The sequence below is a fragment of the Lepus europaeus genome, chromosome 12, assembly GCF_033115175.1.
Source record: "Lepus europaeus isolate LE1 chromosome 12, mLepTim1.pri, whole genome shotgun sequence".
In the NCBI taxonomy this organism is placed as follows: Eukaryota; Metazoa; Chordata; class Mammalia; order Lagomorpha; family Leporidae; genus Lepus; species Lepus europaeus.
This window is the reverse complement of record NC_084838.1, coordinates 40,500,524-40,514,656: the sequence shown is the minus strand read 5'-3', so window position 1 is coordinate 40,514,656 and position 14,133 is coordinate 40,500,524. Positions and strand designations below refer to the sequence as shown.

The 14,133-nt window shown below is 41.3% G+C and overlaps 1 protein-coding gene and 1 pseudogene across 2 annotated transcripts in view; one reads left to right on the top strand and one right to left on the bottom strand.

Annotated features, from left to right (window-relative positions):
* Positions 1 to 14,133, bottom strand: part of KIF24 (kinesin family member 24) — an 80,268-nt gene that overhangs the window by 61,610 nt on the left and 4,525 nt on the right. The gene's annotated exons all lie outside the window — the stretch shown is intronic.
* Positions 6,107 to 6,626, top strand: LOC133770971 (small EDRK-rich factor 1-like; annotated as a pseudogene).

The following is a 14,133-nucleotide window of genomic DNA, read 5'->3' as shown; positions in this document are numbered from 1 at the left end:
ACATTGATTATAGTGGACCATTTTTTCCCCCCTTCTCTTATTACATACCATTTGTGTGATTATAGCATTAAGTCTTAGTTCTTATGTCTTTGGGCAGAAGAGTGTATTAGTTATTTTAAATGAATTTTTCCCTATCTGAAGCTTGGCCTGCTAAGTGTGTTATTGCCACAAAAGAAAATAATTGGATTTGCATTACTTGAATACTTGAAAACTGAAATTGATGATACAATATGTAATGGATTGATTTTTATTTCTGGTTAAAATTAGAAATGAAATAAAGATTTGAACTACTTAAAGGATGAAAATAATGATCATGCTTATAAGCACTGTGAACCCTTTTGTATTTGAGGCTTCCAAAATTCCAGTGTTTATGACATTTTTCTCCTGAAATCCTGGTCTTCTTTTCATGCTTCATGCATTTACTCTTATTACTGATGCTGTAAAACAGCAGGGTTAAAGTGTCACTTTATCTGTGTTCATTATGAATCCCATAGGTTTTCTAGTTAGGAAAAAAATAGTCTCAAAAATACTCATAGTGTCTTTTTTTTTTTTTTTGTTAACATTTCATCCACTAATGGTATTTTAGGTACCTTTAATCACTGTAACAAGGTGTCTATAAGAATTTATAAAATTACATATTGCATTTGAACTAGTTAATGAAGAGTAAGGGAAAAAACTAGCTTATTGAGACTGTAGTATTCCATTAGTTAAATTTCAAAAAATTTTTAAAAGATTTTGAGAGATAGAGTAACAGACAGTGAGAGGGAGAGACTGAGAGATGAGTCTTCCTTCTGCTGGTTCACTCCCCAGATGGCCACAATTGCTAGAGCTGGGCAGATCTGAAGCCAGGAGCTTCTTCCCGGTCTCCCACATGGGTGCAGGGGCCCAGACACTTGAGCCATCTTCTACTGCTTTCCCAGGCCATTAGTAGAGAGCTAGATTGGAAAAGGAACAGCTGAGACTAGAACCAGCACCCATATGGGATGCTGGCATTGTAGGCGGAGGATGAACCAACTGCACCACAGTGCTGGCCCCCTATTTTAAAATTTTTAATAAAGGAACTTTCAGAGATAGGTTGAGACCTGAAGGTATCCATTAAACTAGCTTTTATGACATGGAAAGGAACCCCAGAAGCAGTGGAGGATATGTGAACGCATTTACTTGCCATGGCTGTGGTTGTGCTGTGCTCATACTGAAATACAAGTAGTGACACACTGACATTTTTGATGCCCAATAATCGTAGTAGTGTCCTGCATTTATCTGCACTAAAATAAATTAATGGATTCTACAATGAAGAAATTTTGTGACTGTTCTGTATTTGGGAGCCTTTGTACAGCTAGGTAAAGTTTCCATGATATAAAAGTATTTGGATTTTAAAATTTGCTATTATAAGGAAGAAGACATGGTATTATTCCATGTGCTTAAATGTTAACTTGCTCATTGAGTTTCACAAGAAAAAAAAATGAAATGAGTAACTGTCACTGTTAGCTGTAATGTTAAATTGGCAAGTTATAACAAAGCTTATTAAATCTGTTTCTCAAATGTGAACCATAGTAGTCTAATGCTGCTTTGTATATATTGTAAGTGCTACAAATAGTCTCAGCACTGAACATGTATTGATACCTCTCAAATGAATGCAACCTTTGATGACGGTGTTTTGATATGCCTCAGAAAGTGTCTGAGTGTCTGCGAATTTGTTAATCTGTTTGGTAAAGATACTTCCTTTTTTTGTTATTGTTCCATATTTTCATGTTTAAATTTGAATTTTTACATTTTTACTACTGTTAATTTAAATACAATTTGTTCAATGGTTAAAATTGGGTTGTCAATGAAACTTAAAAACAGCTTCATTCACGTAACTGCTTAAGTAAAAACTACATTTTCTGTTCTATGTTCAGAGACTTTTAATGATCTGTATTTCTGTTTAAATATAAGTAATGATGTTTAAAAAAAAAAATAAAGGAACCAGTGTTGTGGTGTAGCAGGTAAAGCTGCACCACCATCCTATATGGGCACTGGTTCGAGTCCTGGCTGCTCCACTTCCAGTCCAGCTCTCTGCTGTGGCCTGGGGAAGCAGTAGAGGATGGCGCAAGTCTTTGGGCCCCTGTACCCGTGTGGGAGACCTGGAAGAAGCTTCTAGCTTTGGATGGGCCCAGCTCTGGCCATTGTGGCCATTTGGGGAGTGAATCAGCAGATGGAAAACCCCTCCCTCTCTCTCTCCCTTTGCCTCTGCATCTCAAATAAATAAATAAATCTTTAAAATAAATAATAATGTTTGGTGAGTAGATTAATTATCCCAGGGAGATGTGACTTCTCTCCAAATCCCTACAGCATTTTGGTTGTAAAACGCACAGGACAGTTAATTCAGACAGATTCGTAATTATTGGCAGCCTTGTCCCAGACATGATATAAGGTAGATCTGCCTTGTACTGTGGCATGAATTCTTTCAGATAAAAACAGGGCTGGCTGCTCCACTTCTGATCCAGCTCCCTGTTAATGCACCTGGGAAAGCAGCAGAAGATGGCCCAAGTGCTTGGGCCCCTGCCACCCATGTGGGAGACCTGGAAGAAGCTCCTGGTTCCTGGCTTCAGTGGTGGTTCACTCACCTGATGGCTGCAACAGCCAGGCTGGGCCAGACTGAAACCAGGAGCTTCTTCCAAATCTCCCACATTGGTAGCAGGGGCCCAAACACTTGGCCATCTTCTGCTGCTTTTCCCAGGCCACAAGCAGGAGTATATCAGAAGTGGTACAGCCAGGACACAAACGGGTACCTATGTAGGATGGCTGGCATTGCAGATGGTAACTTTATCCACTATGCCACAATGACAGCCCTGCCCTGGACAAAATTTAGTAAATTAAATATTTCAAAAATTTTGGGAAGGGGTCAGCATTGTGGCACAGGTTAAGCCATTGCTTGAAATGCCAGCATTCTTTATCAGAGTGCCAGTTCTAGTCTTGGCTGCTCACTTCTGATCCAGCTTCCTTATACTGCACCTGGGCAGGCAGTAGATGACAGTTCAAGTGCTTAGGCCCTTGCTACCCACGTGAGAGACTCAAATGGAGTTCCTGGTTCCTGGCGTTGGCCTGATCCAGACCTGGCTGTTTCAGCCATTTGGGAGTGAACCAACAGATAGAAGACCTCTGTCTCATTCTCTAACACTCTGCCTTCCAAACAAATTCTTTTTAAGATTTATTTTTATTTATTTGAAAGGCAGTTACAGCAAGAGAGGGAGGCACAGAAAGAGATCTTTCATCCACTGGTTCACCTCCCAAATGACTAACACCTAGGGCTGGGCCAGGCTGAAGCCAGGAGCCTCAAACTCCATCAGGTCTCTCATGTGAGTGGAATGGGCCCAATCAATTGGGTCATCTTCCAATACTTTACCAGGCACATTAGCAGGGAGCTGGATGGAAAGTAGAGCATCCGGACTCAGTGCTCATATAGGATGTTGGTGTCACAGGCAGCTCACTCACTGCACCTCAGCACTTGCCTCCAAATAAATCTTTAAAAAATTTTTTATAATTTTTTATTTCATATGCTCTCTACCACTACTAGTTCATGAAGATTCAGATAAAAGTGACAGATAAAGGAAGAGTTGGAAATCAAGGTTGATGATTGTTGACTTTGTTTAGTTTTAGAGTATTTATACTATAATAGCTATAACTACTGAGTATACTAGAGAAAAGGCAGCAAGTACACAGCGTACTAGTACACAACATAAATACATATTGTGCTGTTCTTCTATACCCATGGTAAATAATCCCAACCCATTATGATGTTTTAACTTTTTTAGAGATTTATTTGAAAGGCAGAGTTTCAGAGAGGGAAAGCCAAGAGAGGAGAGAGATTCCATTCACTGGTTCACTTCCCAAATGACTCCAACAGCCAAGGCTGGGCCAGGCCAAAGCCAAGAGCTAGAAATCCCACAGGGTCTCCTACATATGTGGCAGGAATCCAAGAACCTAGGCCATCACTGTTGCTTCCCAGGCACATTAGCAGAAAGCTGGATCAGAAGCAGAACTCCATCCCAGGCATTCTGATATGGGTCGCAGACACCCCAAGTGATGGCTTAACCCCCGTGCCACAAAGTATCCCCTGTTTTGACATTTTTTATTAAGCCTGGAACAGCTTCAGAATGTCCCTTCTTTTGGTGTATGTGCATGACAACATACAATTCCATGAGCTGTGACATCTGGATTCACCTGTGAAACCACCACCATAATTAAAATGGGGACTATTTCCATTGTCCTCAAGATTCCTCATCCCTCATTGTATTCCATCCTTCCCTCTGTCCTAACCACTACTTTATTATTTGTCATTACATGTCATTTGCATTTCCTGAATTTTATATAAATTGGGAGTGGGCATTTGCCCTAGCAGTTAATATACCTGCATCCCACATTGGAGTGCCTGGGTTTGATTCCTTGAAACGCAGACTTTGGGAGGCAGCATCGACTGTTCAATTAGGCTCCATTTGGGAGACCTGGATTGCATTCCTGGCTCCCAGCTTTGGTCTGGGCCCAGCACCAGCTGTTGCAAGCTTTTTGGAAGTGAACTAGTGAGTGGAGGCTGTCTCTCAAATAAGTGTAAATAACTTTTAAATAAATGGAGTTATGTATTATCTTTAGAATCTGGCTTCCTTCATTTAGCATAATGATTTTGAATTTATACATGATGCATGTTATCACTCTTACTGAGGAGAAAGATCCATAATGTATCACTGGGTGCCCAAGATAACACATCTCACAGGTGACAGTTTCAAGATTAGAACTTAGGTCTTCTCATGTCTGGTCTCATGTCCTCCCCACTTCTCTGTGCTACGATGTCTCCTTCAAAAGCAGCCCTGCTGCTGACCCCCTAACAGACTCAGTGGCTACCCTGTTCAGCAGACTGACACTGCATAATCTCCCCCAACTGCCACCACCAGGAAAATGCCCTGGAAATCAGCGAAATCCAAAGAGAGGTGGGGGAAAGATGATGGGCAAGTTTTTACATGTAGGGCCCACTGGAATTCAATGTCTCAATAAGCAGCATTCTTCTCTGAGTACTAGGTATGAGTCTTGGAAGAAATCTAGCTGGCAGAAATTCAAACTTTTTTGTCCTGGTGGCAAAGAAAACCAACTAGAAACAGAATGCACAAGGAAGTTTATTCACATCCTAGGATGTAGATAAGATCCAATTATTTAACATGTTCTCTCAAACTCTCCATCTACCTAAACTACTTAACTCTGACCTGGCTGAAAGTGAACTTGAAATCAAGTAACTCTACCTCTTTTAGTTGTGTAATCTTGGGCAAAGTCTCAGTTTTGCTAAGTTTCATTTCTGTCTTAAAGGATGCTGTGAGGATAAAATAAGACACATAAAAGTAATTTTTTTTTTTTAAGATTTATTTATTTATTTGAAAGTCAAGAGTTACAGAGAGGAGAGGGGAGGGGAGGGGAGGGGAGGGGAGGGGAGGGAGAGAGGGAGAGAGGGAGGGAGAGAGAGAGGGAGGGAGGGAGGGAGGGAGGTGTCTTCCATCCCATGGTTCACTCCCCAGTTGGCCACAACGGCCAGAACTGCGCTGATCTGAAGCCAGGAGCCAGGAGCTTCTTCCAGGTCTTCCATGCGGGTGCAGGGGCCCAAGGACTTGGGCCATCTTCCATTGCTTTCTCAGGGTATAGCAGAAAGCTGGATGGGAAGTGGAGCAGCTGGGACACGAACCAGTGCCCTTATGGGATGCCGGTGGTTCAGGCCAGGGTGTTAACCTACTGCGCCACAGCGCCAGCCCCACATAAAACTAATTTGAAAACTGTAAAATACTCCACAAGGATGGGCTCCATGCCATCTTATTCAGCACTAGATCACTATGTCTGGCATGCAGGAAGTGTCTGTTGCCTGACTTATTAGAAACAAATGATGTACCTTATAAATGACTTTTAACACTATTAAAATACATTTTCTATTATTCAATTGAGCAAAAGGAGGATATATAGTAAAGAATCAAAAGGCAAGGGATAAGGACAGGCTCCACCTTCCAGATCAATGGATGGCAGCAGAGTTTGAGATGTGAGGGAGCCACTGCTTTTCAAGCTGTTTTCTTCCAGGCTCTAACTGGTGGTTGGCATGGCCCATGGAAATCAATCAGAACTTGTTCACCAAAAAAACAATGAAAACCCAGAAAATTTGCAATGGAAAAAGAAAAGAGGGCAGCTTGACTACTTCTCAGAGAAAACAGAGGTTGAAGGCTGGCGCTGTGGCTTATCAGGTTAAGCCACCACCTGAAGCGCTGGCATCCCATGTAGGTGCTGGTTTGAGTCCAGCTGCTCCACTTCAGATCCTGCTCCTTGCTAATGCACCTGGGAAAGCATGGAGGATGGCCCAAGTATTTGGGCCCCTGCATCCACATGGGAGACCCAGGAGAAGCTCCTGGCTTTGGCCTGGCCCAGCCCCAGTTGTTGTGCCCATTTGGGGAGTGAACTAGTGGATGGAAGACCTCTTTCCCTCTCTCTTTCCAACTCTGTATTTAAAATAAATAGATCTTTAAAAAAAAAAAAAGGAAAGAAAACAGAGGGACTCTGAGATTATGCAAGAAAAGCAGAAGGCAGCTAATGAGAAATCTATGCAGATGAGAAAAAAATCATAGCTACCTATTTGAAAAACCTGGGTGCCTCTGTCAACTGGGTGTTATCACATGCTCTAAGATAGCATGACTGTAGCATGAACAGTCATTATATATGTTATAAGGTATCCTTACAAAACTATTTTAAACTTTGTCTTTCGGTCTTAGTGTAATGTTCATTTTAGAGCCATTCTTTAAAGAATAAAACACTAACCAAGTATCGCTGTATTGGTGAACATCATTCTTTATCAGTAGTGACTGTTTATGTAATTTATCAGGTAATGTGATCAGCTAATAGATTCTTATTAAACCTAGTAGATCCTTAAATGTTACTGTATAATAGAATTTAAGATGCATTTGTATTATTTTGCTTCGTAATTAACCAGTTTGCTTAAATAATTTAAGTAGATTGGGGCTGGCGCTATGGCGCAGCAGGTTAACATCCTGGCCTGCAGCGCCAGCATCCTATATGGGCGCTGGTTCTAATCCTAGCTGCTCCTCTTCTGATATAGCTCTCTGCTATGGCCTGGGATAGCAGAAGATAGCCCGTCCTTGGACCCCTGCACCCGCATGGGAGACCTGGAAGAAGCTCTGGCTCCTTGCTTCAGATTGGCGCAGCTCCAGCCGTTGTGGCCATCTGGGAAGTGAACCAGTGGATGGAAGACCTCTCTGTCTCTACCTCTCTCTGTAACTCTGTTTTTCAAATAAGTAAAATAAATCTTAAAAAAATTTTTTTAAGTAGATTGCATAAACCACTGGGACTAGCAACCAAATGGATGGAAATTGAATAAAGATTCAGCAAGAATTCTACTTACAGCTTTAACTATTTTGGAACGAGTATCATATTTTAATCTGTTCTGAGCCTTTTCAAAATCTTGTGATGTGATGGTGGTTATAAATTAGGAAATGTTATACAGAAATTAGGGCTTGAGACTTTTTGTTCTATTCTGAAGTAAATATGTAAAAGAGAATTAAAAATGCAATTGAAGTAGTAATAAGTAAATAGAATACTAAAAAGTATTCTTCAAATATTTGGCTTTTCCCATAATATATTTCAACACATTTCACTGATAACCTAATAGGCCAAACACTATCTGAATGGAAAGATCTGTAAGAGTTTGTCTACTATCTTATTATCCTATAATCCTACCATAAGATGGAATCCAGACAACCATAAAGCTCTCTAGCCTGTGTTTTTACCTTCATATTAAAGTAAAATAATGTTCTGTTTCCTAGGTTAGTTTCCATCTTCAAAATTTTCTATGATAGGTAGTCACAGGGCAAAATGATTACAACAGCTTCTTAAGTTACATTCTAATAAAAGGAATAATGAAGACGTGTGATTGTACCACACACAAAAAAGGAAGAGATTACAAATACTGAAATAGATACATTATACTTGCAAACTACACTGCTTTTAAATATTAATATTGTGCGTAGGCTTCTACTAAATTAAAATTCCTTCAACAATGACAATTTTACATGTACTTCTCTCCACTGGCATAAATAGTTGATACAAACACCTTACACCATATATAATATGAAAATATTAGGTAATGCTATATATAAAAAAACATTTGAAGCAAATACATGTCTGTGTGTGCAGTCTTAGTTTTAATCAGCTTTGTTGAGTATAATTTATGTACAATAAACCATACCTAAGTGTACAGTTCCATTACTTTTAACAACAAAAACCTATGTAATAAAATGCAAAAATAAAATGTAATCAAGACAGTTCTAAAATTCTAAAAAGTTCCCAACACCTTTTGGCAGTTAATCCTCGCCTCTATCCTGGCCCAAGAAGTCACTGTCCTGCTTTCTGTCATGACAGATGGGTTTGTATTTTCTAGAATTTCACATAAAACCACATAATGTTATTACTTTAAATTTAAATAACATATACAGATTTTTCCAGTGAGTGGAAAATCTGTTTTGTGCAATTTTTATTTGTTAGGACTTTGGAACAAATTTAAATGTTTATACTGTTTCTTATAGATCTAAATGACATCCACTAATGAAAAGGAAGAAATTTTTTAAAATTTAAATTGGTCAAAATAATTTTTATTTTATGAGGGGAAAAAAAGTAACAAAAATACACAGAATCAATGATTCAGAAAAATCATTCTATAAAAAACTGCCCAAAGAAGTCTGAGGGATGGCTGGGATATTTTTGCCGAAAGAGTTTTGTCTCTGTCTTTAGAGGGAGACAACTCAGTAACTAACATGAATCCAGGAGTGGGTATAATTTCAAAACCTCAAAAATCAGAATCCACTATTGCATGTTTGTATGTCAAGATTATTCAATGTTTCTTATAAAAGCTTTTGATAACTACAAAGAATTAAAGCCCAAAAACTAATGCCATTCTTTGACATTCAGAAAAAATGGAGGAAATGGTCCAAGTTCTAACATATTCAAGATATTTTTGGTTTCTCTAATTCATGCAAAATCCCAAATACTTCAATTATCAACAAGGAAATGAGGGGTGGGGAGAATCAATAAATCCCTGTAGAATATCATTAATCTTTAGCAACTTTATTGATATATAATTCACATTCTATAAAACCCATTTAGAGTATGCAATTCAATAGTTTTTAGTACAGAATTGTAAAATCACCACAATCTAATTTTAGAAAATTTTATCACTCCTCAAAAAATTTTTGTACCATTAAATTTTAGATGCTCTAAAAGGAAAAAGCTCTTCCCCTACGCCCTTCAATTCAGTAATTATCAAAAATAAAATTAACCTGGCTCCTGGCTTCAGATCAGCGCGATGAGCCGGCCGCAGCGGCCACTGGAGGGTGAACCAATGGCAAAAAGGAAGACCTTTCTGTCTCTCTCTCTCACTATCCACTCTGTCAAAAAAAAAAAAAAAGACTGGAAGCATAGGGCCTGATAGTATCTACATCAAAGGCACTACATAGAGGATAAGTTTCACCTTCATGGGCTAAATGTTATCAACTAGATCATCTGCAGATTAGAGTATCTCTATTGTTCTGGCTAGCTGTAGGATTCTTTTTATTTGTCTTACAAAAATACAGCGTGGTGAATACCAGAGATTATGGTAAAACATATGTAAGTTAAAAAGCAGTGGCCTGCGCTGTGGCGCAGCAGGTTAAAGCCGCGGCCTGCAGTGCCATCATTCCATATGGGCGCTTGTTCGAGTCCTGGCTGCTCCACTTCCAATCCAGCTCTCTGCCATGGCCTGGGAAAGCAGTATAAGATGGCCCAAGTGCTTGGGCCCCTGCACCCACGTGGGAGACCTGGAAGAAGCTCCTGGCTCCTGATCAGCTCAACTCTGGCCATTGCTGTCATTTGGGGAATGAACCTACGGATGAAAGACCTCTCTCTCTCTCTCTGTCTTTCTCTCTACCTCTCTCTATAACTCTATCAAATAAATCTTTTAAAAAGAAAAAAAGTTAAAAAGCATAAAACAAAAGATAAATACCCACGACCTAGCAGACAATTTTCCTATGCTTTCTTTCTGATCCCCATTTCCTCGTCAGGTAACTAGTATCCTAAATTTTGTGTTAATAATACATCATTTGGATTTGTTCACTTTTGAGCTTTATAAAAAGGAACATGGGGTGGATGTTTGATGTAGTGGTTAAAACATTGCTTGAGGGGCCGGTGATGTGGCTCACTAGGTTAATCCTCTACCTGCAGCGCTGGCATCCCATATGAACGCCGGGTTCTAGTCCCGGTTGCTCTTCTTCCAGTCCAGCTCTCTGCTGTGGCCCGGGAGGGCAGTGGAAGATGGCCCAAGTCCTTGGGCCCTGTACCCGCATGGGAGACCAGGAAGAAGCACCTGGCTCCTGGCTTCGGATCGGCGCAGCGCTGGCCATGGCAGCCATTTGGGGAGTGAACCAGCAGAAGGAAGACCTTTCTCTCTGTCTCTCTCACTGTCTATAACTCTACCAGTCCAAAAAAAAAAAAAAACCACTGCCTGGGACACCTACATTTCATGTTGGGATGATCCAGCTTCCTGCTAATGTGCAGCCTGGGAAGCAGTGGATGATGGCTCAAGTACTTGGGCCCCTGCCACTCATGTGGGAGAGATTTGGATGGAGTTCCTGGCTCTTGATTTCAGCAATGCCCATTGCTGACTGTTGTGTGCATTTGAAGAATGAACCTGGGGGATGGAAGATCTCTCCCTGCCTCTGTCTCTCTTTTGTTATGCCTTTTAAGTAAGTGAAAATAAGTATTTTTAAAAAAAATTTTTTAAGAGTTAGAGGAAGAAAGAGAGAAGAAGGAAGGGAGAGATCCTTCATCTGCCAGCTCACCCTCCAAACGGCCGCAACAGCCAGAGCATGGCACAGTGGTCCAAGCACCTGGGTCATCCTTCAGCGCCCTCCCAGGCACACCAGCAGAAAACTGGAATGGAAGTGTAGCAACCAGGACCTGAACTAGTGGTCCATGCCACAACATCGGCACTCCCCCTCCCCAAATTTTTAAAGGATATATATTTTTTAAGATTTATTTTTTCTTATATTTGTTATATTTGATAATCTATTGAGTATAGCTGTAGTTTATTTTTTCACTATTATAAAATATGCATATACCCAAACTTATTTATTCTCTTGTCAGTGGACAATCAGGTTATTTTTAGTTTTGGGTTCTTTTTTTTTTTTTTAAAGATTTATTTATTTTACTTGAAAGAGTTACACAGAGAGAAGGAGAGACAGAGAGAGGTCTTCGATCTGCTGGTTCACTCCCCAGTTGGCTGCAATGGCCAGAGCTGCGCCAATCCAAAGCCAGGAGCTTCTTCCGGGTCTCCCACGTGGGTGCAGGGGCCCAAGGACTTGGGCCATCCTCTACTGCTTTCCCAGGCCATAGCAGAGAGCTGGGTTGGAAGTGGAGCAGCCGGGTCTCAAACCAGCACCCATATGGGATGCTGGCACTTCAGGCCAGGGTGTTAACCTGCTGCGCCACAGTGCCGGCCCCAAGTTTTGAGTTCTTATGAACTGTGTTGTTAGGGACATTTTTGTATATGGCTCCTGAAGCACATGTGCAAAAGTTTTTCTAGTGTGTGTATCAAGTAGCGTTTCTTGGTTACATGATAAAAAGACTCAGCTTCCTAAGACAGTGCCAGTTTCTTAGTAGATTTAGGCTCATGATCCTTTGTTCTGGAATTTCTCCACAACTCTGTCTTCAATTTATTGTATTCTCTTCATCTGTATCTTTTTTCCCTTGGTGGAGAGAACTTGCTTTATTGCCCCTTTATTTTTTTCTGGAGAACCATGTTTCTGCCACTTAACTCAGAATCTTTTTTTTTTTTTGACAGGCAGAGTTAGACAAAGAGTAAGGTCTTCCTTCGGTTGGTTCACCCTCTCAAATGGCCGGTGCGCTGTGCCGATCCAAAGCCAAGAGCCAGGTGTTCCCTCCTGGTCTCCCACACAGGTGCAGGGCCCTAGGACTTGGGCCATTCTGCACTGCACTCTGGGTCACAAACTCAGAATCTTCTTTCTAACCTAATAGAATCCTATTTAGAAGTATGTTTTACATTTCATAAATGTAACTTGCTGAAATTGCTTTTTTTTTTTTTTTGACAGGCAGAGTGGATAGTGAGAGAGGCAGACAGAAAGGTCTTCCTTTTGCTGTTGGTTCACCCTCCAATGGCCGCTGCAGCTGGCTCATTGCGCTGATCCGAAGGCAGGAGCCAGGTGCTTCTCCTGGTCTCCCTTGCGGGTGCAGGGCCCAAGGACTTGGGCCATCCTCCACTGCACTCCAGGGCCACAGCAGAGAGCTGGCCTGGAAGAGGGGCAACCGGGATAGAATCCGGCGCCCCAACCGGGACTAGAACCCGGTGTGCTGGCGCTGCAAGGTGGAGGATTAGCCTGTTAAGCCACGGCGCCGGCCTGCTTCCAGTCTTAGTCTCCCTCCCTTAGCTTAAAATTTCTTTGCCCTATGATGGCAAATCAATCTCTTAATAAAATTAACTCACTAAATTGAGGGAAAGGTAGAGCCTCCAAACAGGGTCCCAGATCAAAAAACTCAGGAGGCCATTTATCTCCTCTATAGGTAACATCTTGATGTTTGGGCTTTTCTTCAGGGGTTTGCCAGGTACCCCAGGCCCTGAGCAAACTACCACCTACTCAAGGCCCCTAGACTGACTGAAGCCCACTTTGCTATCATCTAAATACTGAGAAAACACAGTATCATTGACTATTCAAAGGAGGGCCACAAGTACTGAAGACCAACAGCGGAGGTTAAGCCTCTGCAGCAACAGCATCCCATACAGGTGCCGGTTTGAATCCTGGCTGCTCCACTTCCAACTCAGCTCTCTGCTAATGGCCTGGGAAAGCAGTGGAAGAGGACCCAAGTGCTTGGGCCCCTGCACCCACGTGGGAGACCTGGAAGAAGCTCCTGGCTTTAGAGTGGTCCAGCTCCAATGGTTGTGGCCATTTGGGAAGTGAACCTACAGATGGAAGACCTCTCTCTCTGTCTCTCCTACTCTAACTCTGCCTCTCAAATAAATGAACCTTAAAAAAGAAACCCAGGAATAAAACATTAGCTGCCTGATTTCCTTTTTGTACTTTGCAAATACCTACCTACCTTCTTCTTCTTCCACCCACTGTCAGCGACAGGCTTGCTGTGCATCCAGCAGGCAGACCCAGGTTTTTGGATTCTGCAACAAAGCACTCCTTCTGTTGCAGTTCAGCTTGCATAGTATTTACATAATTAAACATCAGAAGCTATTAAAAATATCCAGTTCCTGCTTTCCTTGAAAACTGAAAGAGTTATACTGGGTCTACAATTAGAAAGGTCAAGAACAGGCCAAAACTGAGTAGTGGCTATTCCCTTTAAAGAGTGTATATTTTTCTTTTCTACAAAGTCCCCACTGTTCCTTATTCCTTTATCAATCAACTTTATTCATTTCCATTAATTGGTTAGCCCTGTGGGCATCCGAGTGTGAGACTCATGATTAGCCCAGCACCTTCATTTTATATGATGACTAGGCACAGCCTTGATCAGTTAAACCTTAGTGGGCTTTTCAAATATCTTATTACATTCCACTCTCTACTTAATCACATATGCTTTAAATGAACATATTGTTCCTAAAAGTGAGGGAATATACAGAAGATTCAACAGGCATTAGAGTACATCCTTAAAATCAGTTCATGTATAAAATCAAAAAGTGAAATTATATTTTAGTGTCATTATTGTAGAATATGAAAACACAGGACAAAAATATCTTATGATTGCCAAAAAAATTCTCTGAATTCTACTTAACTGTGTCAATGTTGACTTTTTAAAATATATAAAACAGTGGCTGGCACTGTGGCATGGAGGGTAAAGCCAGTGCCTGTATCCCATATGGATGCTGATTCGAGTCCCAGCTGTTCCACTTCCCATCCAGCTCTCTGCTATGGCCTGGGAGGATGGTCCATAGTCCTTGCGCCCCTACACCCTTGTGGGAGACCCAGAAAAGGTTCCTGGCTCCTGGCTTCAGGTCGGTGCAGCTCCAGCCGTTGCAGCCATTTGGGGAGTGAACCAGCGAATGGAAGACCTCTCTCTCTCTCTCTCTCTGCC